Genomic DNA, 17,995 nt, shown 5'->3' with positions numbered 1-17,995 from the left:
ATCTGCAGAGAGGGTGGCGACCATTTATACAGAGTAGAAAGCTTCACTTACCTCAGCTTCCCTATTACAGCAAAAGTATATGTCACAAATAAAAGAATGGTATAAAATGTGGGTGATCACACTCTCTAACCACCTGAGTAGAGTGGACTCTAGGTTTGGAAAGTTCTCTACAATCCCCATTCTGAAATGTTATGAGGGGAAACTACTCCCTAAGCTTTTATATGGAGTAGAGATCCATGTGGCTTGGATTATAGATTTACTTCCCTACCCGGAAGGTATAGTTTGGAGGCAAGTTCTTAGGGTCCCCAGCTCGGTTGCTATAATAGCAGTAAGATATGAGCTTGGACTATACTCGCTAAAATGTAGGACGCAGTGGACGTTTTTATCTCTTTTGTACAAACTTTTATTACCAGTGAAGAATTGGGGATGCCTTTGTGCGTGAGTTTTACAACCATTGTTCCACATTGCTCTAGAGAGTAGGGTTATCCAGTGACAACTTAGTTGAGAATCCGGGACGAGTGAAGTAGGTTCTTTACCAAACTGAATAGTCCATTACCATGGACGAAATGCACATATATGACTCCATGAAACATCTGGTCGTGGATATAAACGACCAGGGGTCTTGGCCCCGTACCTGGCTATTTATCCTGATAAAAGTGTTAGACAGAGCTTTTCAAGATTTAAATGGAAGCTAGTGTTAGCTAGGGAAGTGCAGGTGAAATATGCCCCCCTGCTACCAGTTTAGGCAGACTGAAGCTTCTGAAGGGAGAGTGGTCAGCAGGAGTCATTGAAATATTTATTTATTTCCTGCCCGGCAGTTCAGGGGAAGCGATTAACCCATCTTAAAAGATGTGTAAACTCAGTAGGTATGGGTGAGAACTAGATGGATTGGAGTCAAAAGGACCACCTCCACAGTATTATCAGTAATTGGTTTTCTAAGGTCTTTACAGCTAGAGCTCACTGATTTGGATGGAACTGCATAGGTCCCACACATTTATTTTGTGAATGTACTGTACTTCTTGCTCTTTGGAGGGGTAATTCATTTGGGGGTGGTATTTATATGATATGGCTGATTAAAATGATGACTTTATTTTGTGTTTTAAGGACGAGTCCGGTGGTAACTGTGCCGGAAATTCTGACAGGTTACCGCCGGACTTGTATTACCATTCTGCCTCCGTGATTGCCGGAATCACCGGGGCATTACAACCCCGGTGACCCGGTAATCCCGGAGGCGGAATTCTATTAATTTCCATTTACATGGAGTCCCATAGGACTCCATGGGAATGGGGAAGTAGAAACACCGGCACCATGCTGTAATGGTGCCGGTGTTTCCATGTCTGCCTGCAGGCGGGTGGTGTTAAACCCGCCAGGTCAGACCTGCAGGACTCTTAATCTGCTGGTCCGGAAAGAACGGTGGTGGCGGATTTACCACCACCGTTCTTTCCGGACCGGCTGACTCGTAATGAGGCCTTTTTAGCTGTGTGTTTAGAGTATATGCATGTTTATGGATTTTATGAAGACCAAATTAAATGTTTTGTTTTATCTTTAACTTCTTCTCTTTTGATAACAATGTTAAGTTATTTTCTCTAACTGCATAACATAATAAATCATAATCAAAAGATATCCTTCTGTGAACATCTACTCCTGCACATCATTTTTATCGTATATGGTTTTGTTTACTGTTCGCCACCAAATGTGGACCTTATCTGCCTGTATCTCTCCCTCTACATAGAGCCATGTGAACTAAACATAGTGACTCATTTAATGACAACTCGTGGGGTAAAAACAACCTAGGTGTTGCTGGTGCATAGGGTACTAGGGAATAGACAAAGCAATGATCATTGGATTTTGCTCTACCTACTGACTGCATGTGGCAAAATCGCATGTTCTCCTCTGTGTGATGACAGACATCGTTAGATCTTTCTGGGAAACTACTTGGTTTTACAATATCCCCCTTGTCTCGTACTTTCATTAATTTCTACCAATACTATTTTAGTGTTAGTAACCTTATACATCCCACCCTTATACGAAGAGAAACACATAAAATATAACACGGGAAAACAGAAGATACAAAATAGAAGGACAGAATAAGGCATATACTGCCTAAATTCAGGGGCTTCTTGTCTCTGATAGTGAAATGTCTCGTCGCCCAAGTGAATGCAAAGGAGGCAAAAAAGAAGTCATAACGTTTAAACATTTTAAAACATTACTCTCCTCCTTTATCCTACTCCCCCCATCTTTTTACTCCTTCTGTTGGTGGGCAGAGTTGGATCTCTTGTCCTTCCGGATGTCAGTCAAGTGGAACCATGGTTTTCTGCCACATAACTTGATAGTGGTAGGAGTAGCATAGATAACATCAAATGGGCCGTCAAAGCGTGGTTCTTTCCGCTTCCTGACGAAATTACGAACGAAAACCTTGTTGCCAGGAAAAAGTTGCTGTAGCTATGAAGGTGATGATTCTTGTTGGTGCTGTGAAGAGCCAGTGGAACCGGTTCTTGGCACTGTGGATCAATCTGGCATGAGATAAACCTGCCAAATTTTGTTAGTTCCCCAAGATATCCCTGAAACTCATCTACCAAAATGTGTGCAGTTTTGTATGCATGAGAGGCTGTGCGTGCAGGTGTGAGTGGTGTATGCAGCCTCCTTCATGTTATAATTTTATGAGGAATGAGGAGGTGGTCTGTCCCTGGCTGATTTCAAAGCGTAAAAAGAGCGATTGCAAGACGACAATGCAACCATGGTTTCTTCAAAGCTTTACACATTCGTACTGCCACACCTTTGGACTGGGCTGGTTGATACAAAACAGTGTATGCGCTTTGCCCAATATCATGCATATTTCTTGAACTATATCATTAAAGAAGTGGGTCCCATTGTCAGACCTGATGGCATCACAAATTCCACATCAGGGAAATACTTCGCGCACCAGAAAAACTGGCTGCGAATTTGTAATCCGGGCTGACAAATGGACCAGCTTCAATCCACTGTGAAAAGGACACACCACAACCATAAGGTATAAATAGTTACTGCACCTGTAAATCATGTCCACATCGCCGATAAGGAGATGCTGAAAAGGCCCAAGGGGCGGCGCAGTGCAGCCCTAAGTGTCTTAAGGATACGACCAGTGGTATATCTTTGACACGTGATACAGTTAGTTATAAAATCAGCAACGTGTTCTTGGAGGTTTGGAATGAACCAATCCTCTTGTATGCCTGCTGCAATGTATTCTCTAGACGTGTACGCTGGATAATGCAATTGCTCCAGTGCCACATTGAGCAGCTCTTGGGGCAAAACCGGTTTCCCTGTGATATTCTGTCACCATATAAGGTCAGTGGGAGAGAGAGAGAACACCCCCTTTCGGACCATAATTCTTTTTACTGCTGGGGAGTCTGTGCTTGCAATTCGATAAGTTGCTCCTGGGGAGAACATTATAGGGCCTGTCATTTGTACCATCTGAACCGACAGGTTTTAGGTCCTTTTGCTCTCCTAGATATGCAGCTTCCTTTGCCGCTAAATCTGCGGCACTATTGCCATAACCAATTGGGTCTGCGTTGTTTGTGGGAGCGGTACACTTTAATATTGCCACTGCTGAAGGGAGTGCTAATGCATCAATCAGTCTATTAGTTGAGTAGTGCAGCATGCTGCACGGACATGCGATCTGATTTTTTGAACCTTCTCCGTTGCCATCTTGATAAGCCTGAGTGTACTGTGGATGTGACATATACTGAATCTGAATAAATAGTGGCCAATGTCCGCTTGGACAGTTCTAATGCTGTTATCATTGCTACGAGCTCCGCTGCATGCGCTGAATAGTGTGGGGGCAGGGAGATCATAGCTAACAGGTGGTATTCTCCTGCTTCAAGTGCTACTACTGCTGCCCCTGTGTGTATTATTCCCAAAGTTTCATCAATCGTCGATGAACCATCAACAAAGAGCACTTCCCCTTCCTCGAACGCATCTTACATTATTCTGGCACTTTCATTCTGGCATCCTCATATGTAGTAGAGTCGTTTGCTGCGTCATTTGGCTGTACTTTGATCTGCACTATTGGAGGGTTCATGCTTTAGTATGAGTGTGTATACACCCCTCTAAAGAGTACTTTGATTTTTTTGACATGATTCACTCAATGTTATATGATGTGTAATAGGGTGTGTAAGGAACTCATGGTGGCCACAGAAAAGACAGACACAAGTGATCACAGTTCAAGGGTGTTTATTAAACTGTAAATGCAGGATGGAAAAAAGTCTATTCTAAACCTAAATCTAAGATGGGAGCAAACTTTGACCATCAAATGAAAAATAAGGCACTCCTTGTGGCGTTGTGTCCAAATAAAAGGGCCTATACTAAAGAAAAACCTATTGCCAATTCCTTACAACTAATTACAGAAAGAGTGTGGGATATGGTTTCAATAAAGAAAGAAGTGTTCTAAATTATAAGTCAGGATGTGATTGTGCCAGGTGTCTCCCTTCCCCACATTTTCAGCATGGGACAAGGTGGGACCTTGGAGCACAGCACACGCTCGAGCTTTCCCAGCACAAGCCAACAGTTCCATTCCAGCTATCAGGTTCTTCAATGGTTAAGTCTCTTTTAATCAAAAGACTCTTGCTTTCGAGGGCCTGATATTTTTAACAAACAAACATAAAGTTCTGTTCCACGTATGGCTTTGGGTGACAGCTTCACCCCTGGGACCCTTCTTCCGGGCGCAGACACCTCACAAGTCGTATACAACCAATCAAACAAACAAAAAAAGGTTCCTTTGCAAATGGACTTTGGGTGAGGACTCTTCACCTCTGGATCTCCCTCGACTGGGCTCGGACCCACTTGACAAGGGGGACCATTCACTTCCTCTGGTCTTCCAATACTTCTTACTTTCACAAGTCTTTATGTCTTTTTAAACAGTTCTTCAGACTTCGCCCCTAATTGTGGGCTTCCCTCTGGCGGGTTCACTCTCGCCAACTTTTACAGACTTTTCACTGTGGACACCCCCTGGTCAGGTTTACTTCGATCACACACTATTCTGGTTGTTGGCTTCCCTCTGCCGGGTTCACTCTCTCCAACTTCTACAGACAGTTCACTATGGGACTTTAGACTTAGTCCCGTCTCGTTAGCATCCCTCGGCCGGGTTCACGCTTGCTAAATTTTAATAAACACACTTTTCATATACTGATTTGACCATGCAGGATTCATTTTCCTCAGCTTCACAATCATCTGTCGGTCAAAGACTTTCAATGGTACAGAGGAATTTACAAGACCCTTGTATGACCACTTTGACCTTTCTTTGCCTCTTTCTAAGGCCTTCTGGTTACGGTATTCTCTACCATCGGGTAATCACCCAGAGTTTCCTGCGGGAGCACCCACGTGGTGCTGGGCTCCTCTTTTGCTGGTTTTCCCCCTCTTTCATCAAAATGTCTTTAAATCTTTCAAAGTTCGATTTAGCCGTTGGCTACTTTTTCGCTAACGGTTCAGTTTCTTATTGATTCTCCCCTCGACTCACCGGCCGTGATAAACTGCTTGGCTTTCTTTAAGCTTGGAGTCAAGGTTGGTACCACCGAGACCAGCGTCCTTCCTGGCTTGGTTATCAGCAGAGGAGGGTCTTGTGTACCATAGACATCTGCTACAACACACGCTGGCTATTGTTCATGGTCTTATGCTTCCTTCGACAGAGGTTTCACGGGCCTTGGTCGGAAAGGACAAGGACTCTTTGCTCCTTGTCACCCCCTCGGTATGCACCGTCTTTCTCCTCCTCTTGATCTGCCGTGCTGGGTTAGCTCTTATGTCATGCGGTCTGCCTTGCTCGCATTGTGCTCTCTTGCTCAACCTTTTATCCCTGTGTGGAAGGGAAAGGGCCGTCAGGTGTGTGATTCTGGTCAATTGCCTGACCCTTGTATTGGGACATGTCAGGTAAACGGCTCTGGTGTTAGTCCGTCCTCTGGTGTGTCGTGAGAAAGGGTTTGTATTGGAAAAGGGGACGGCAGTGCTTTTGTACTTCCTACGTAGTAGGATGGGGAAAAGGTCTCGAAAGAAGGGGGATATCGCTTCTCATCCGTGGGTGTCCCACTTCAACTCACAGAGGACCCCCATCCAGGTGATCCTCCCTCACTGGTCCACCCCTAGGAACTGGATCCAATAGCGATGGGCGTGTCCTGGCCACCTGGATGACAGATCCCTGGGGACTAGACAGGGAGACACCTTCAGGTTTCTCACAGGTGTAATTAAGGTTTATTGTATTTTGACTCTTATTTTATTCCTTTTACAATTTGTATGATATATATATATGTGTGTATATATATATATATATATATGTGTGTATATATATATATATATATATATATATAAAACACTTAGGTATGTTTCTGTACTCAGCTAATGCAATAATGCAATTCATTAGTGTTAGGTTGCCCCCTGCTGTCCAAATGGCAAAGTGCACATCTCTGTGCCCTTCCATTTTAACATACAGAATGAGCATGGCTCTAAATGGTCACCTTCAACATCCACTATCGCAAACATATGGAATAATTTCAAGTTACTTCTTTCCACCCCCACTTCTCTTCGCACAGAGCATGGCAGTTCCAGTGTCAAGGAACAGTTAATTACCGGCTCAACGTTGCAGTCCCGAAATGCTGTAGAATGTAGATCTTCCTCACGAGCTAAAACTGAAAGTAGGTGCTGTAATTATGCTACTACGCAATCTTATGCCATCACAGGGACTCTGCACTGGAACAAGGTTGACAATTACGCGCCTACAAAGACACATCGTAGGGGCCTGTGTAATCAATGGAACTTATGATACTGTTCTTAACCGTGCATATCTCTCATTCCATCTGATACAAATATGCCTTTCAAATTCAAAAGAAGACAGTTAGTTAGCTATTTGTTGCACCTTTTCCATGACCATTAATAAGCCACAGGGACTAACGCCCCCTTCCTACAAGCGATCTGTGGTAATTCCAAAATTTACGAAGGGGGACAGAAGTGACCCTATGAATTACCAACCCATGTTGACCGTTAAGATATGCTAGAACGGCGTATGTCATGCTGGCAACGGCTAGTTGTATGTCATTTTGCTATATGCTTTTATGACATTGTACGTCAAAATAAACCTTTTATGATGATGAAATGTTGCTGGGTTGACAGTGTGGTACCTGACAATGTTACTGGAGCGGTTGGACAAAATCACTTCATAACCAAATGCTTATTGGGTGGTGAGAGTGGATTTGGATTTCTCTTGCATTGCTAAAAAAACTGCATGTTCTACAAAAAGGGTGACAGAGCACCCCAAGATGATGGTGGATGATTGCTAGATTGCGAACGCAACTGTCGTTAGAGCATACTCGCATGGCAACTGTCCCTGCATTACTGGGTTTAGAAGACCACTGTAATACGCCAGCGGTTTATGCCCCATGGATTTCTTCTGCGTGAGGACAGTCCTCATCACTTGACCGTTTGAATGTGAAAAATAATTGTTTTCTTTATAATCTGGCATTGCTGAAACTGGGACAATGCTAATCGCATTTTTAAGCTCCTGAAATTATATGGTCATTGCTTCTGTCCAGGTAATGGGCCGATTTGCTTTTTGTGCTTCTTTCAATCCTTGCAATAGGGGTTTGGTGTACATCGAATAGTCAAAAATCCACACCCTACAATAGTTACATAGACCTAAACATTGCTGCATCTGTTTTACTGTGCTAGGCTGTGGTGTGGTGTTCACTGATGCTCCTCTTTCTGGTGTTATTTTCCTGCCTGCTGATGATATCATTTGTCCTAGCTTAAACTACCTCTTTCTGGCAATACTGTAGTTTAGTTTTGTCCACTTTGTAACCTTTCTCTGCCAATAAAGTCAAAGATTGTACTGTGTCACTCCTGCATTGTAATTCGGTTGCACTGCAAACTAAAAGGTCATATATGTAATCAATCACTGAGCTTTCAGTGTGCAAGTTACCTAGGTCCATTTGTAACACCCTGTTGAAGATGCTAGGGGACTCACTGTACCCCTGAGGAAACCAAGTGTGTTGGAATCTTTGGCCCTATAGGTGAACTTGGTAAGGGGCTGGGACTCAGGGTGGAGTGCAAGGAAGAAGAATGCATTTTTTTAAATCAATCACTGAAAAACCAATGAAAAACATGTTCCTTCCATGGGGATAGTACACAGAATGGTGGCAGGATAAGGGACCACTGGGAATTCTGCTTCTACAATATTGTAGAACAGGCTTACATCCTGAACCATCTTCAAGGTGACCCCTTCGTTTTCTTGACAGTCGCTGTGTTACATGGGAATTCTGATGGCTGTATAATGCCCTGCTGCCGTAGAATCTCTAGTGTAGAATAGATACACTCCTCTGCTTCCTCTGACGTGGGGTACTGTTTTACTCAAGGTAAAACTGCTCCTGGTTTCAATTTAGTATGCACTGCCCCAATGCTTTTAAGCAGACCCACATCATGTGGCCCATTTGTCCACAACATGCTGGGTACCCTATTTAAATCTTCCTGTATATGTGGTGATACTATGGTAGCAAGGAATAAGGTGTGGGGCACTCTTCTTCATTGCACTACTCGCTGGCACGGTATTAAAACTTCAGATATCATCTCTCCTTCTTCTTCAGTGTCGTCGAACAGCCGTTCGTCAGACACATCCATCAGTGGCTGCGTTGGGTCAATGCATAAAACTGCGCCATTACTGATCCTCCTCATCGACACTGTGCAAAATTACCACATCTTTTTTAGTCATTACTGCTTCCAAATATATTTTGATAATGCTGCCCAGAGTTCAATCCTGTTGGACCGCTGGTCTGAATAGGAACTCTGCTGGTACCCGTAAAATCTTGTCCTTCATCCCAGTCACTCACCCTAATGCAACTGTCACCCCATACAGAAACAAATCTAGATGGAGCGGTACACCTCAGAGTACTGTGAGCACACAGTGCTTGTACAAGTGCAGAAGCCCTTGTGGGATTATATACCTCGTATAGAACACACAATACCTTCCTCTGTAAATGAGATGGTCATATTGGGTTTGCTCATTAGGTCACTACCCCAGAGATTAGTTGGGAGGTCATGTAAGTATAACAAGACGAACGATAATTCCTGCGCACCCACATTGATAGGTAATTCTCCAGTGAAGGAAACCGATACCACAGCCCCAGAAAATCCCTGTGTGTTCACTATATTGTCTTTCATGGGGAATGCCCTTCCTTAATGCAGGATTTGGTTGCTCCCTTGTCGACCAAAAAGGGAAATGTTCTATACCCCATCTTCACTCCCACCCGGGGTGCATTGTCGGGTCGGCAGTTACGGATAGTACCAGGCACATGAGAGCTCCCTGTGGGCTGTCCTATTGGGAAAATGTGTTTCATTCTGTGAGTGGGAAAGGGTTGTCCCCGAACACGCTTGCCCCTGTGTAGTGCGTCACTGTGCCATGTGGCAGGACATTTTTATTCCACGAATGGATGGGTGACTGAGTAGGATTTGGTACTGGGGGGTTGCACCTCCTGCTATACTGGGACTGGTGTATATGGGGCATAAGTGGTGGGGTTTGGTACTTGGGGGTGAACTCCTGTTATGTATTATACTGTTGTTGATAAAAGGCAGGGTGATAAGCTGGGACGTTATAATTGGATGGTGTCGCTGGTCAGCTCCTACACTCCTGTGCAAAGTGGCCCATTTTTCCACAAGAGCAACACTGCTGCCACATGCGAGGTATCATGCTTCTAAACCCAAATCCACCTCCTCTGCAAACTTACCCTTCCTCTTTGAAAGCCACCTACTCCTCTCCCAAACTCTGCAGGCCCTTCTCCCCACCCTTGTATGGGGATGGGGTGAGGCTGCCCTTCCATGGTATTCGGTACTACTGCGCATTCAACCCTCAACTTCGCTAGTTTGTTCGGTATCAACTTTGCTTCTACTTTTTGTGCCTGCTCAAACTTCTCCTACTCCTGATTCTGTGTTAAAATGCACTATGTGTGCTTCAATCTCTGCCCATTGTTTCACCTCCAACCCAGCCACCTTATTTAGCTCTGTTTATACTTTGGAGGGGAGCCCCTTGCACAACACATGATAAAAAACAATACTATTGGTTCCAAAAATCTCCTGTTTCTTGCCGCCACATATCCTGAATCTGTTGTACAGGGTGTCCTCATCCGTTTACATTGTGCGGGCCATAATGGAATTAATTTCAAGTCTGTCAGTATACATGGCCCTCAAAACTCACCACACATGTGCTCAGCAGTTATTAAACAGGTTGCCATTGTGAGCAGTGTCATTTAACGTAACCACGGGATACCCTACCTTTTTCCACATCTCGTCTGCTTACTCCCCGAAAAACAGGGAGGCAAACATACTTTTCATGACTCCGACAGCTAAAGCAATGCCCACTGTGTGTTTGAGTGCATAAATCCACTTGCCTGCTCCAAGGGATGGCAGAGTGTTCATTACATTTTGCAAAACCATTTCAGGCCAAAGCACATTCTGCGGTCCCCCCAGCATCTTCTGAAGCAAAGGGAACTGTGTTCCCTTCAGGTCGGGTGACCTGCATCCATCTCTCTGTCCTAGCCAAGACCATCGGACCTGGCAGCAGTCGGAGCCTTCTCCTTGTTAGGGAGAATTCTCTTATAAGGCTAATTTCCCAAACCTAGTGAGTCCCCCAGCAGCTTTGCTGGATTTTTGGGGTTTGTTTTTTCTTCTGCTAAGAGTGAGACTCTTTCCTTCACACTCTTAGGCATGGTTTGAGGTATGTCTTTGACTTGGTATGTGCTTATGGGCTATGGGGTCTTTTACTCCATAGAGTATCATCTGTTTTGGTATATGTGTTACACAGCACACTCAGTGCAGTAACACAGTGGTGTTATAGTGACCCCCAAACATAGACTCCATACCCTGGGACTGACTACTGTCTCCCAGGTCATGTAAAGTTACCATTGGCTTTATTAGTCCAAAATTGTGAACAGAACCAATACAAACCATCATATTGTGGAAGTACTTGAAGGGGTTAATTAGATTACCCCTGGGTCTGTTTCCAAGGGGGCACTTTCCAGTCCCCCCTTGTCGAGTTTCTAGCTGGTGGCAGTGGTTACCGCGCAAAATATTCCACCGGAATATTTCCTATGGGATTTTCCCATTCATTTTAAACGCATCACTTTTTTTGGTGCATTGTAAAGATACCGCTGGTTTATTTAATTAATATAAAATCACTGGTTGGGTCTTTTCGCCAGAACTCTTTTGCAAAATGGCATATGTGTCCGTCTCTGTAACTCCAACCAAGGTCAGGCCCTTTGCTCCACTTTTTGGCGGGCTTCTCCACAGAAGCCCTCCAACTGGTGCCACTCTGTCTGGGATTAACAGGATGTGTGGGTGGGGAACCCAAGTCGCACTCTGTTCTGATTGGCCCAGTGGTGAGCCGCCTGGCTCACCACGTAGCATGTATGAGTGACAGTTAGGCTGTTGAATGGGGTTTTTTCTGCATAAAAGGCTTTTGGGACTGGAACTTCAGAAGTGGCCACTGGACCTGAGAAATCCGAAGAGGGGAGAAGCTGAGCCATCTGCAACGACGACACCACCGGTGGAGCCCTGCTGCAACGACCTCACTACTTCCCCGACGACAAGAGAAGATCTTCTGCTGTAAGAGTCTTCTCCCCCTGAGCTGGTGGGATTAACCAGTTCGACATTCACCTTCCAGGATGCCCCTATGTTGAATCGCCAGTGCAAAGCACCCAGCGGCCGGATAGCCAGGCTTCACTCCTCGGGTACCACGAATAAAAGGAACGCAGCTTTTAACCGAACGAACTCGGCGGCTGGTTTCATCCATGGGCCGTGCACCGACTTCAAGTTTCCTCCTCGACGAGTTCTTCTCCTTCCCTGGTCAAAACCACAAACTGCACCCACTGCCAGGAGCAACTGCCACAGCTGGAGCTTCCTCACTTTTAAAGGTACTGTGTTCCACCTGGCCTCCCTTTACACGGATTGCTAAAGGTGACCCTTAAATCCTTGGCTTTCCAACTGGGTTGGCCTCCAGACCTTCTAACTTTATCTTTCGCATCAAACCGACCTCTTTTGAACATTTTCGCAAAGACTTGAGTGCATATTAAACTGTGTGATCTTGGGCACGTGTCGAATTGCTCCATTTAAAGTGGCCCTGGCCTATGAACTTTGGCTCTACAGTAGACTCTGCCTTCACTAGCTTGCTCTGGTCTTAGAAAAGTGTTGGGAACTGTGTTATTTTCATGTCCTGTTTTTTTCTCTCCCTCTAACTTAATTATTGGAGTGCCATCTAAGTTAAGCGCTCGCATCTGTTTTTACAAATAGTGGTGTTTTGACCTAGACTTGTCTAAATAATTATTAAGGGAGGTGTGTATACTTTTTCTGATTGTGTTTGAACTTGCTTTGATCTATAGTGCTTAGTGTATTTCCTAAAGTGTGTTTTAAATAAATAATTATGTACTTTTGATACCAAGCTCTGGTCAGTGTTTGTTTGCTCCACTGTGTTTTTGGCCCTATTGTGTATGCTCTGTATACTGCCCTACTCATCTTGAGAGAAGTCTGACTGCTCAGCCACAGCTACCTGGTAAATCTGGGTGGTACAGACTGCTAACAATTGGGTTTACTGCTTACTCCTGTAGTCTTAATCGTTGTGCAGTGTTCCCCAAGAGAACTGCAGGGGATTCTGCCTAACACTCCTGTATAACATTACTTCCTCTTCCTCCAATTCCCCTCCAGTTCCGTCATCCTCTTCCCGCTCACTAAAACCCCTGCTTCTATACTCATCCCTATTCCCATCCCACAATTACACGCCTGCACCACAAACTACCCGTGTCTGCTAGGGACACATCGCTGATATCCTTACTATCTATTTTAAGGACAATTTGTCCTATCTGCCACTCCTCTGCACATATAGGCGCACACTGCTCCTCCTCTTGTCTCTCCTGCCTGTTTTTACCTCCCCTCTCGCGATTGCTCCCGCTCTGCCCTTTGTATTTTATCCTGTAGCTGCTGGCAAGCTTTATCCTCAATGTCTATATTTTGTGAACCTCTGGTCGTTCCTCCCGATTTCCCTGATCCTACCTTTGCTCCCTCCTCTTGGGGGGAAAAAAACAGGGGCTGATATATCCTACAGTGGGTCATAAGGAGTATGAACCTTACTGGGCGGGGCAGCACCTATCTGTGACAGTGATGGGGCACTGCAGATAAATTCTTCTTCTACAAACATTTTTCACAAATTTACAACACCTTGCCGATTCCTCAACTGTTTTCCCTTCACTGTTGTTAACAAATTGTTACGCTCACCTGGTTTCTGCAGGGGTGTCTGACGCTGTTGGTCCTCTTCGGGTGGTGGACTATCTTTCCCTGGTCCACTGGTCAGGGTAGGTCAGGACAGGCTCTCTGGGGACTGCTCCTATCTAAACAGGGAGATGGTGATGAGTTGAGGGCGGCCCTGGGGTGGTGTCACACCCCCTCCCGTTCCCTTCCAATTCGTACCCCTCATGAGTGGCTATGCCGGGCGGCTCACCTGGTATTTAGAGATGATGAGCTCTCAATCCTGCTGTTCTTGCAGGGGCGCAGTTCTTGTTTGGGCCAGTTACTTCACTGATCCCTGGTGAGGACTAACTCAGGCCTGTTGTGGTATAGTCCCGTCAGTTGCTGCTCTTTCTCCTTTACGCAGTTCGTTAAAGTGTCTCTGTCCTTTCAATGCTCTTCTCTTTCTCCTTATTGTTCGTTTTGTATGTGATCCGTATTGTTTGAGAAAGAGAAAGAGAAAGAGAGAGAGAGAGAGAGAAAGAGAAAGAGAAAGAGAAAGAGAGAGAGAAAACATGTTATCTTAACCAACATGTGCTCTCTACTTACTAGGTGATTTCCAAATCCTCCCAGTGCTGTGTCCTTCAAATAAGCCTGCACAGCCTAGCCCGGCGTCCGCAATACAGAAACCAGACAGGCCTTTATGGAAACATGGCACCTGCCACCTCTCTGTTGGAGTGCACCCAATCGGCAATCTGAAGGAGGGCACTGCGGCCTGGGGCATGCAGCAGTACCCCGGACTCTTCGGGAGGCACTGGAAATCACATTATGGTCACCAGCTGAATAAGAAGACCCTTTAACTGATTTTTCCAGGAAACAATTATGAAACACAACAGTTTAAGAAAACAAAAGGTATATTACAAAGTATCATGGCCAGGTGAGCTCAAACAGTCTTGAGACTGAAAATCTAAGAACTCACTCCGCCTACATAAGACAGTCTCGTCTCGGGAGGATAGCTCAGGGGCAATGCGCTCGCCTTGGTAATAAGCGCGTCATAAATAACCATACTCCTACGTCCCGTCCCCTTTCCTCCATACTTATGGGACATCTCTCCGTCCTGTGGGACGGGAGCGGAGCACTTTGTAAAAAGCATCCAAATTTTTCCAAAAATGTGTCCTTCCTCTCTTTCTTGCATGGGGCCCGGCACGCGGCCGTAACATCACCCACCTTGGCTCCGCCCCACGCATCGCCCATCAGTCCTTTTCTCTGCTCGATCGGGGCCGGACGCACTTGCATCCTTGGAAGATTTTCTTCCCTTTTTCCTCTCTGACACTCGCTAGCGTTCGTTTATTAGTCTGTCTATGTCTTTCAAGTAAGACTTTCCAGATTGTTCATCGTGTCACTGTCGCTTCGCGAGGGCAGATCCCCATCCTCTTTGTTTAGAGTGTTTGGGTCCGGAGCACCGTTGGGACTCCTGTTTTTACTGTGACTCCCTTTCGGTCCGGGCACTTCAACGTCGGTTGGAGTGGTGGGAGGAGGTGTTCCGACGAACTCCTCTTTCGCATTTTCAGGCGTTCATCGACGAGAAGAAAAAACGCCCGGTAAGTTCTTTACTTTTCAGAGCACCCCGACCAGGGGATACCTTTCCGGGTTCCTCTCGGTCCGGGAGGGGCGTTGATCGCTCTGTCACCGGGGTTTGCCCTGAGGTGCCCGTTGGGCCTAATAATTCTACCAGAGTTTTCTCTGAGGATCCCCGTAAGGGGCCTGTGAACACCGGAGTATGCTCCGAGGCCCCTCCTGTGGGGGCTGTTTGTAGACCAAGTTCTACTGAATCGTGGGGTACCGGAGCTCGCTCTGAGACCTCTCTGTCGGCTTCCCTCAAAAACAAGACCGGGGTGTGCCCCGGGGCCTTGCCTGGGCTTGTTGTTACCGAACGGATGTTCGAGGCCAGTGCAGATAAGGCTGTTACCGGGTCTGGGTCCGAGGTCCCTCGTTCAAAGGCTAAAGCTGCCAACAGTTCTGAGAGGCCGGACAAGGCCTTGTCGGTGAAAGCGGTTGCTCACCGTTCCCGCTCTTGTGGTGGCACCAGATCTGTTGAGGGGGCAAAGAAGCAAAGTTCTTCTTTTACCGGCAGTGCCGAGGTCCTTCCTTTGAAGGCTAATTTGGCGGTTGGTATGTCTCAAAAACATTCCAGGCCTCATAGTACCGGCTCTGCCAAGGTTCCTTATGTTAAGGCTAAGATTAGACCCCTGATCCATCGACGGGGACCCCTGGCTCACTTCCTCACGTGCCACAGTTCTCCTCAGATGAGGACAAAATGGCGCCCGTTTCCGACACGACCACGGCGGCCATTTTAGGTGCTACCCCTACAACTACGCATTCGGCCTCTGGTGTAGGGCTCAGTCCCTTTGGTGAACCTAAGGTCCCTTGTGCGCATCCTTACTGGCCGGTTTATGATTGGAACGCCCGGATGCCTCTTCTGCACAATGGAAGAATTTCCTCCATACGCCCGCCCGCTGCCCCCTCTAATAAGGTTCCTCTGTTATTGCTAATGGGTCTTTGACCTGGCGATAGAAAAGGACTGATGGGCGATGCGCGGAGCAGAGCCAAGGTGGGCGGGGTTACGGCCGTGTGCCGGGCCCCAAACAAGAAAGAGAGGAAGGACACATTTTTGGAAAAATTTGGATGCTTTTTACAAAGTGCTCTGGTCCCGTCCCACAGGACGGAGAGATGTCCCATAAGTATGGAGGAAAGGGGACTATGGACTAGGAGTAGGGTGGTCACTACGGTGAGTAACCTGGTAAATTACTATTACAGTAATATAAGACAAAAACCACAATATTAGGGTAATTGAATATGCAATTGTAATATTATTCGTAACTGTATTCAAAGAATGTAACTAGCACTCACCTAAAGAAAACGTCAGTCCAAATACATTCCTCTAAAATGATTTGTCAGTGTCTAGCCCTGCTCATATAAGTTAGTACTTTTCCCTGCTCCCCATTCTTTAATACAACACAAGTTTAATTTCAATGCTCATCCCCCCGCAGGTGACCGAATTACGTGCAGTCAGCATGGAGAGCAAAACTTTCTCTATTCTTGGCAATAAACTAACCCCAAGGCTACCCTTTCTCATGAGACCAGATATTTGACCTCCCGGGCAACTTCCTGCACATGCAGTTTGCAGCTATCATCATCTCTTCTGGCTGTGCCAAGGACAAAGCTATGAATTCAATGCGTGCTTGCCTCCCTTTAGAGGTTCTCATGAGATAGTGTAACCAAAGCCTAATTCTCAGAATAAAAGTTAATAAGCTGCTTGGCTGTGCCATGCAGCCAGGTCTCCCTGGATGCAGAACTGGAACTTTAATTCAACATGGCAGAAACACTAAAACAAAATGGACGACATTCAGAGGCATGTTTCTTTGCGCAGCGGTTAATATTTGTGCTACTGATATATTGTATCTCGTTCATAACGATGGAAAAGCTTCTCTGGAATGATGCAAAACAGAGGCCAATGCAATAAAAGGGCAAGTCCTGTGTGTCATTAGAAATCTCGCAGGTGATAATTTCTCTTTCGTTTGGACATTGCAACCCCATCCTAACATTCTCTGAAATGGTGGCCAAACGAACACCTCAATAGACTTTTGGGAAACGGTCATCACAGGGACTGCTTCTGAAAGAGCTCTTTTGAAACGTGTATATATATCAGCATCAGAGTGGTGTGCCCATTTTCAAAATGTATATAGAGAAACCAGGGGTTTCGAGATTGACCCAAATCTTATACAAAAGATCATGCATTAAATATCTTAGAAGAATACCCTCTTTCCTTCACAATAAGTGAGGTAACAGCTATAAGAGACAAACTCCAGGAAAAGCTCTTGGATTAGAATCCATTTTAGTGGACCTCTTTAGAAGTGTAGTGAAAATTTGGGCCACATACGTGACACTACTTTTGAACCTTTTAACTGCCATGGGTTTTCCCCCAGTGCCAAGGACTTTTTTGGTAATTTTGGTATTTCGCCATTATGATATGATATGATTTTTTTTTGTATCGCGCTCATACACATGTGTTTCAGAGCGTGACAAGGCAAGGGGGGAACAAGGGAGAACACAACAATGAGCTTACTAGGCCCAGTGACATTGAGAACGTGCAAGTGCATGGGAAAGTGAAAGGGGAAAAGTGCATGGAAGGGGGAGAGTGGAAAGTGCAGAGCAGAAGAGAAACAGATAAAAAAAATAATACTAATAATTAGATAATGGAGGCAATAAACAGTGGTAGTGCAGCCAGCAAGTGGCAAGTGCTGTGTTTACGGCAGCAGAACTGGGTAACACTGATAAGTGCAGAAAAGAAGAAAATGGGGGGGGGGGCTGTATGGTTACAGATACAGTCCCCAGTGCAAGGGGTGGCCAGGAGACAGTGCTAAAACAGAGCAGATCAGCGGGGGGGGGGAGAAGGCAGAACAATTCAATGCCTTCTAACGTTTTCTGTTTCATTAACCCCTTAAGTGCCAAGGACGAGGTATCGTCTTTGGCAACAGGGAGGTAATCCCAAGGACGAGATACCTCGTTGGCACTTAAGGGGTCAATGTAATTTCTCCCCTGGGCGAGATCCCCCAGTCGTGGTTCAATGCAAAATATGTACTAATTTATAAGAAAGCTGGAAGAGAGTGTCCTGCAATTATCACTCCATCTGTCTACTTGATTTGACTAATAAAATCTTTGCTAAAGTAGTACTTTGGCAGAAGTAAGGTACGGACACAGTGGTGGCATGTTTATG

General features: G+C 45.6%; 1 long non-coding RNA gene across 1 annotated transcript in view; it reads right to left on the bottom strand.

Annotated features, from left to right (window-relative positions):
* The window catches only part of LOC138472480 (uncharacterized), a 215,750-nt gene that overhangs the window by 82,231 nt on the left and 115,524 nt on the right, over positions 1 to 17,995 (bottom strand). The window contains exons 2-3 of the long non-coding RNA XR_011268615.1: positions 13,493 to 13,688; positions 13,270 to 13,382 (exon numbers count right to left, since the gene is read on the bottom strand). This is a non-coding gene — a long non-coding RNA (uncharacterized lncRNA). The remainder of the gene's footprint in view (positions 1 to 13,269; positions 13,383 to 13,492; positions 13,689 to 17,995) is intronic.

The sequence above is a fragment of the Ambystoma mexicanum genome, chromosome 8 (assembly GCF_040938575.1).
Source record: "Ambystoma mexicanum isolate Mex_15411 chromosome 8, UKY_AmexF1_1, whole genome shotgun sequence".
NCBI classification, from domain to species: domain Eukaryota; kingdom Metazoa; phylum Chordata; class Amphibia; order Caudata; family Ambystomatidae; genus Ambystoma; species Ambystoma mexicanum.
This window is presented reverse-complemented; position numbering and strand designations above follow the sequence as displayed.